This window comes from Miscanthus floridulus, chromosome 19 (genome assembly GCF_019320115.1).
Source record: "Miscanthus floridulus cultivar M001 chromosome 19, ASM1932011v1, whole genome shotgun sequence".
Lineage (NCBI taxonomy): Eukaryota > Viridiplantae > Streptophyta > Magnoliopsida > Poales > Poaceae > Miscanthus > Miscanthus floridulus.
The window spans coordinates 15,192,770-15,201,455 of record NC_089598.1 but is presented as its reverse complement, the minus strand read 5'-3'; the positions used below and the strand labels follow the sequence as shown (position 1 = coordinate 15,201,455).

Below are 8,686 nucleotides of genomic sequence, written 5' to 3'. Positions count from 1 at the left end.
ACACCCATTTCTCTTCAAGGTCAATTTCTCAAGCTACCATGCTCCCCCTCATCAATTCATCCTCTAGGAAGACAGCGTGTCTCGTTTCCACAAACTTTGTATGTCTCTCTTGACAGTAGAAATGAAAACCTTTTGACTTTTCTGGGTAGCTAATGAAATAGCAACTTACTGTTTTGGGATTTAGCTTCCTAATGTTTGGGTTAAATCCTTTAGCCTCAGCAGGGCTCCCCCACACACGTAAGTGTTTAGTGAGGGTACTCTTGTTGTCCACAACTCATATGGCATTTTCGGCATCGACTTACTTGGTACTCTATTGAGAATATGAATAGCAGTTTTTAACGCCTCCATCCACAGGCTCATCTATAAGGCGGAGTAACTTATCATACTGCGCACCATATCTATCAGGGTACGATTACGTCTTTTAGCTACTCCATTCTGCTGAGGTTCGCCCAGTGTAGAATACTGGGCTACTTTGCCGTTCTCCTGTAAGAACCTTGCAAAAGGTCCAGGAATTTGGCCATATGGGGTATGCGGACCGTAGTATCCCCCCACGGTCGGACCTGACTATCTTAATCTTTAAATTGTGTTGGATTTCAGCTTTTGCCTTAAATATATACATTTATCCAATACTTCTATTCTTTCTTTGATTGGATAAATGTAGACATAACATGAGTAATCATCTGTGAATGTTATGAATGAATCAGTACCATCCACACTCTTTACAGGAAACTAACCATAGATGTCTATGTGAATGATCTGTAAAATTCCTGCGCTTCGTTTGGCATCTTTCTTAACTTTCTTTATATACTTTTATTTTATGCATTCTCTGCATTGTTCTAAATCTTAGAGCTCTAATGGAGGAAGAATATTATTCTTAACTAGTCTTTTATTCTCCTCCTCGAAATATGGCCTAAACGATAGTGCCATAATTTTGAAGAGAAACGGGTGTATGCGCCCACTCCAATGATTCATGAGCCAATTTTCTCACTACCTGCTGTCGCTGCACTGGCAGTGCAAGATACTGTGGTGTCAGCACATGTTGTTATTCTACCTGTGGCAACAATGAATGACCATGAGGAACCTGTTCTTTAGGATCCTATAGAACCTATTGCCACACATGAGGGGGAGCAACAACAGCCTTAAACAGAAGATGTGCCAAATGTGGAGGCCCCTAGAAGGTCTCAGAAAGTTAGAAAATTAGCTATTCCTGCTGACAATGAAGTATATAACACTGAGGAATTTCAAATGGAGGATGATCCCACCTCATTTGAATAAGTCATGAAAAGTAATCATTCATCAAAGTGGCTTGAGGCCATGGAAGATGAAATAAAATCTATGAATGCCAATAAAGTTTGGGACTTGAAGATAATTCCCAAAGGAGCCAAAACAGTATGTTGTAAATAGGTCTATAAAACAAAACTTGACTCCTAAGGAAATATAGAGAGATATAAAGTATAACTTGTGGGAAAAAGTCTTTACGCAAAGAGAAGGGATTGATTACAATGAGACCTTTTTCTCCAGTCTCATGTAAGGATTCCTTCAAAATCATAATGGCATTAGTGGCACATTACGATTTAGAATTACATCAGATAGATGTAAAGACGACATTTCTCAACGGAGACTAAGAGGAAAATGTTTACATGGCACAACCGAAAGGTTTTGTTATGGAAGGAAAAGAACGAATGGGATGTCGCCTAAAGAAATCCATTTAAGGATTAAAACAAGCTTCAAGACAGTGGTTCTTGAAGTTTGATCAGACAATAAAGAATTTTGGGTTTAAAGAGAATGTAGAGGACAATTGTGTCTATATAAAGTTTAAGAATGGGAAGTTTATCTTCCTCATCCTGTATGTGGATGATATCTTACTTGCTAGTAGTGATGTCAGTCTACTACTGGAGACAAAGAAGTTTTTATTCTCAAAATTTGATATGAAAGATCTTGGTGAAGCTTCGTTTATTCTAGGGATCGAGATTCACCAAGATAGAAGTAAAGGGGTATAAGGACTGTCACAAAAGGCATACATAGAAAAGATCTTAAAGAAATTCTATATGCACAAATATAGTCCTTCACCTGCTCCTATAGTCAAGGGCAACAGATATGAGGATTTTTAATGCCCCAGGAACCAATATGAGATCGATCAAATAAAAACGGTTCCATGTGCTTCAGTTATCGGAAGCTTGCAATATGCTCAAGTATGTACGTGCCCTGACTTGGCTTTTGTTACTGGGTTACTTGGCAGATTCCAAAGCAATTCTGGAATAGAACACTGCAAATTGGTAAAGAAAGTCTTGCATTATTTGCAAGGAACAAAAGGCCTCATGATGACGTATAGAAGATCTGATTCACTCCATATAGTGGGATATTCAGATTCTGACTATGCGGGAGATGATAGAAAATTCATGTCTAGATATGAATTCACTCTCGCAGGGTGAGCTATTTCATGAAAAAGCTCAAAGCAAAACCGCGTCCACAATGTATGTCGGGTTTATAGCGTGTTATGAGGCAACAGGGCAGGTGAACTGGTTAAAGAAGTTTATACCCAGTTTTGAAGGTGGTTGACGACATCTATAGACCACTAAAGTTATACTACGATAATAATCAGGTAGTACAGTATGCTCACAACAATAAGTCAAGTCATGCTGCCAAACACATTGACATAAAGTACATTGTTGTGAAAGATAAAGTCCGAGATCATGTCATAAAGTCTTGAGCATATAAGTACAGAAAATATGCTCGCGGATCCACTTACAAAAGGCTTACCACCCAACGTGTTCAGAGAACATGGTGTTCAGAGAACATGTAGCTAGCATGGGTTTAAGGGAAAGCCTAAAATTCCTGGACAAAAGAAGGCCCAAAGATAAGTATCTATTTCAGAACAGAGTAGTGCGTTATAGCTATTAAATCTATCAGCAATGGACCGTGACGATGAGACATGCTCTATGCGCTAATCTGTAATGGAATGAACAAAAGTAAATGATATAAAATTAAAAGATAGTAATGAGATCAAGAGAGAGGAATGTTAGTTGATCTCCACCAATAGGCCCAACAGCCTATTGGTATAGATGGCCATTCAGGTCACCCGGCCTGGCCTGGCACGGGCTCGTGCTGGCACGGCCCGGAGGTCATCGGGCCGGCACAACCCACCAAGTGCATCGGGCCATGCCATGCCGGCCCACAGGCAGCACTGACGGTCCAAGCACGGCCCTAAAGGTCTCGTGCCGTGCCGTGCCGTGCTGGCCCGATGGCCCGACTGGCCCAGCGTGCCCGTGCCAGCCCACGGCCCAACACCCCCTAGACTCAGAAAAACATGTTCAGCTCAGAATTTTTCACAGATTACAAGTAAAACATGTTTCAACAAGTTCTCAGTTATATCTTTCAACAAGTTCTCGGTTATCTTTCAACAAGTAAACATCTTTCACAGATCACAAGTAACATGAATGTAAACATAAATAATTGATATATTAGTTGCTTAGTGCAATGACTGCCTCATTAAAAACCTTTCTGGATAAAAACTCACACCTCGTGAGAAAACCCCAGAAAGGAAAAGAGTACAGCCCACAACTTTAATAAGTGTTTATAAGTTCATTAAGTCTTACAGTCATTCAGAAAGAAAAGGAAAAGAGTACAAGCCCATATAGGCCACAGCATTACATATTCTCATCATCAAGATACAAGTTCTCAAATACCTCCACTAGCTCCACATTCTCCATGGTATGTTGAGTCTTTGTATCTGCTTGCTTCCAGTCCTTCACCAACCACAGCATCTCCACCATGTCTGAAGTTAGACGCCGTCGCCGTTCCTCGATGATCCTGCCAGTTAGACTAAATGCAGATTCTGAAGATATAGTAGAAACAGACACAGTCAAAACATCTCTGGCTAAGATGGAAAGAACAGGATATGACAGTTTGTGCTCATGCCACCAGTTAAGGATATTGAAGTCGTCGTCATATTGGTTGACAGTGTCACTGTCAAGGTATGCAGCCAACTCAGAAGCATTCAGGTTGGCCGGTTGCCAAACGGGCCATGGCCGGGCCCCTCGTGCCGACCGTTGTATCGGGTCGGGCCAGGCCAGCACGATGTGCCGAAAGTGAGGCCCAGACACGGCCCAAGGGTTGGACCGGGCCAGCCCGGGCCCGCCAACCACCGGGCCGTATCGTGCCTGGGCCGGGCCGAAACATCGGGCCGTGGGCCGGGCCAACGGGCCTCGGGCCATATGGCCAAGTATACCTATTGGGCCCTTGTCTCTGCGTCCTGATCGGGGGCGCCCAACCCTAATACGGTTGATGGGCCCCTGTCGCACAGCACATATAAAAGAGAGATGGGGATTACGGCTCTAACTACGAGGTTGGTCTGAGCCGCCGTGATCCACCACAGTAAACCTAATCCAATCAAAGGAGTGCTGCCAGCGACGGGAAGCCCACCGACTCCGCCGTCGCCCCTACAGGGTCACCACGGTCGCCACTGGACCTCGACTTCTCGCCACCACCGCGCCGAGCTTCCTCGACACCGGCGTCCGCGAGGCTGCAGCGCAACCAGGACGAACTAGAGGAACCCTAAAGAGGTCTACCCCGAATCTACTCCATTACAGAGGTAATCAGTGATTCTAACACACTTGTGCAAACCGACTTCCTTGTATCTTCCCTTCCAGCATGAGGGCGAAGTAGCGGCCGTAGGCAGCACCGCGGAAGAGCAGAAAGTCGTCACCGTCAATCTCAAGCTGCTGTACTGCCCAGACCTCCTGTAACGACGTTGCCTCTGGCCTCAAATTCATGCCAAGTCCGTCTCCTTGGGCGTGCAGTCGGAAGGGGAAGGCGAGAGCACAGCAGGTGTTCGTTGGAATGGAACGGGACGGTTGCGTTTGGGGGCGCCACGCCGAGGCGGAGGCGGGGCTTTTCAAGTTCTGGACTCGCAAGCGTAGGTCAGTTGCGCTGGTGTCTCCTTCGGCTGACGTGTGGGGCCATTGCTGGGCCTAGATACGAGGCGGCCAGCCCGCGGTCCCACTAATCCAGTCGCCAGCTGGCGAATAGGCCTCGGCTGCTGCTGCGAATTCAGTTGGCGAGACCGACCCATGGCGACGGCATCATGAGCCCGGGCTTCAGGATCAGCAAGGAGAGCTACTTCACCCATCCGTGAGTTTCTGAAGCTGAAAGCCTGAAAGGACGATTCCTGAACTCTGAAACTGGTTCCGTGGTGCACTCCGATGGCTCGTCTCGCTTGGCGAACGCGAGGCCCCGTCCACTCTCCGATCCACCTCTACGGCATAAGACATAGGGACGGCCGGACGGGTAAGACCCCAAGGGCAAGGCCGCCGAGGCATCGTGCTGGACTGCACGGCGAGTCACTCAACACGACGCGACGGACGAGGCCATGGACGTCTACCACGAGATAGGACCGGATCGACGCACGCCGGCGTGCCAACACAGGCGGCGTACGCTGGGACTTCAACGGCGATGTGGTGACGTGTGACGCGTGATCGCCGGTATTCCTGTGGCTTCGACTGACCTAGCCGTCGAGATTGTTGTTGGGCCCGTTGCTTGTTTAGCAGTTCTGCAGAGACTGCACATCAACGGAACAGCAATGTAAGGGTTTACTGGTGGCAGCAGTGTGTCATTTTCAGCACTTGTGCAGTTGACTGGCACGGCTTAGTGTTTTTAGAGGAGTTGTGTGAAACAGACGAACAGTCTCGGCACAATCTTTCCAAGTTGCAGCCAATCTAGTGAAACCAGCGTTGCTAATTTAACAATATTTGTTGCCCGCAAGTCTTTCATCGTTCTGCTGGGTATGCAGAAATGATGAAGCTTTTGTGATTGCGCTCTTCTGGAAGTACTCAGTTTCTGTTTCCATCAGTGGAAGGCTAGAGCAGAGCACTTCATGCTCTGTGGATTCCGTGCTCTGTTGGTAGGAACTCTCGTGTGTTCTTTAGTCGTCGTTACGATTTCATCGATCAGGGCTACCATGATTTATCAAACTTTGGGAGGGTCCTTGGATGATCCAATGCAATTAGGGCGTTACTAGCGCCCGGACGCCCCCCCCCCCCCCCCCCCCCCCCCCCCCCCCCCCCGCATCCGGACACCCCACGGCTGCATGTTCCCCGTGCGTAGCGAGTGAAAACCACGGACCTAAGCTTGCTCCGGTGCCACCACGTGAACATCGTGCCACCATCCGCCCACCCGGGACCACCTCCTCCACAGACGTTTGCGTGCTCATCGGGTAGGGTTTCTCGCCGAGCTTGAACCGTCGCGGCGAGATAGAGGGAAGGGAAGGGAAGGAAGGGGAGGGAGAGGAGAGGACGAGGTGTGCCGCACGAGGAAGGACACAGAGCCCTGCAGCAGGCCGTTGTCCGCTAGTCACCATCGCCATTGCAACATGTGCAACACTCGGTACTTTTGAAATATCCAGATAAAACATTTGCAACACACGTATGAAAGACAGATGAAATATTTGAAACATGCGTCTGAAACACTTACAAAAAACACATGAAACACTTGAAAACCATTGCAATACATAAGCAACATCTAGATAAAAAACTTGCAACATATGTGTGAAAACATATATGACATCCAGGTAAACACACTTGTAATATACAACTGAAAAAACAGATGAAACATTAGAAACAGACATATGCAACATAAATGTACAACCATTGCAACATATGCAACATCCCGATCTACTTTTGCAGCATCTATACGAAACACTTGCAACATACCTCTAAAACAATTAAAACACTCGAAACATACGCTTGCAACATGTACTTTCAGCACAATGTCACCTTACTGCTTGGACGAATGGAGCTTGTCCTTGTGGAGCTCGATGCCGGCGCGGAGCTCGATGCCATGGAGTGCGTGGAGGTCGCTGGTGCGGAGCTCACTTGCAGTACGATGGGAGGCAGTGGCGGATCTAGGATGAAAATCTAGGGGGGGCTTAAGTTCACATGGCACAAAGGCATCAAGCTCAGCTCAATGCTCCAGCATCGTCTTCAACCTTAGCTCAGCGCTCAAGCCCATCCTTTCCATCCTCCAATGACAAAAAATTTAGGGGGGGCTGAGGGGAGGGGGGGGGGGGGGGGGGGGGGGGGGGCTCCACAGGCTCAGCCACAGTAGGGGGGCTCGAGCCCCCAGCCCCCCTGGCAGATCCGCCGCTGATGGGAGGCGCATGTCCGGACGGCGGGCGGGTGGCGCGGGCGGGGGTGGCACCGGGCAGCGGCGCTGGCGAAGTCCGTCCCACGAGTGAGGGCAGCACGGCAAGCGGAGTCAAGTGCATGGACGGCCAAGTTCGTTAGTACCAGCAGTACAAACAGTGTAGCTGCTGCAGGCAGGCCCTGGGATAGATGGGCTACAGCCCACAATCCGTGAACGAGGCGCAATCTTGCCATATCGAGGGGCCCTAATAGCTCAGCTCAAATATTTCCCAGTTTGAATGTTTGATTGGTCCAAGCAGCCCTCGTCTTCAGGTCAGGTCGGTCGTCGGTGGCCACGCCGAGACAGACGCCGCGGCGATGCTTGGGCACTTGGACTTGGACCCTCAGATCACAGTACTACAGCACAACGGACCAACCGCCTCCCACCGGCACGTGGGTCCAACAGCAAATCGGACTCGTTTCGTTTCGTTCCAATCGGACTCGAAACCTGTAACCGCATGACTGCGTGCGTCGAGTCTGATCTGCCATGCCGCTCTCTGCCTCGCTCCATATAAACACCACGCCCATCCCATAGCAACGCAACTCGCTCGTCGCACCATTCACCCTCCGCGGCTCGATCCGCCCTGGTGTCCATCGACTCTCCACGCCTCTCGTCGAGATCCCTCGTCGTCGTCAGCAGCAGCACTAGCGAATTAGCGATGGGGAAGAGGAAGTCGAGGACCTCCAAGCTGATGGCGGAGCCCAAGAAGGCGCCGAAGCTGGACACGGACTTCACCTGTCCCTTCTGCAACCACCCGGCCGGCGCCGTCCAGTGCAGCATCTCCCTCAAAGCACGCCCTCCGTTCGCCGTGGCGTCGTGCAGCGTCTGCAAGGAAGCCTACGCCACCGATGAGGCCCACGAGCTGACGGAGCCCATCGACGTCTACAGCGACTGGATCGTCTCCTGCGAGGAAGCCAACCAAGGCGTCGTCGTCCGCCGCCCGCGCCTCGACCTCTGGATATGATTGGATTATTTCGCTCAAATTGCAGAGACAGTGCACACGATTTGTTATGATTATGAAAAGGTACCTTGGTTCATGTTCGCTTTTTGTTTCTTACCCAAACTTGGTTGACATGTGCAGTGTAATCCCCACTCGCGGTCCAACTCCAGAAGAATCTATCTTCATTATCATCAGAACCTGATATATTCCAGGAGCAACTGAATACTGATTCTTCCTTTACTATCCTTCTCCCAGCGGTGATACTCCAAGGCATGGAACACAGTGAGCTTGATCCAGTAACAGCGGGGCAGTGCTCGACCACGCGTTCCTGTCCACGCTCTACTAGCACCTCGAGACCGACAAGTTCTGCTGCCTCCTCATGTTCATGGAGTACTGCTGCAGCGCCGAAGGAACCTCCACACACTACTCAGCAAGTGATTCACCGAGAATGCAACCAGGTTCATTAGGGAGTGAGCAAAGAAAAACATGCATCAAGGCACCAGTGGTCTAGTGGTAGAATAGTACCCTGCCACGGTACAGACCCGGGTTCGATTCTCGGCTGGTGCA

At 49.2% G+C, this 8,686-nt stretch overlaps 1 non-coding gene across 1 annotated transcript; it reads left to right on the top strand.

The window, feature by feature from the left end:
- Positions 1 to 8,615: 8,615 nt before the first annotated feature.
- Positions 8,616 to 8,686, top strand: TRNAG-GCC (transfer RNA glycine (anticodon GCC)). The gene has a single exon. It is a non-coding gene; the product is annotated as a tRNA-Gly (tRNA).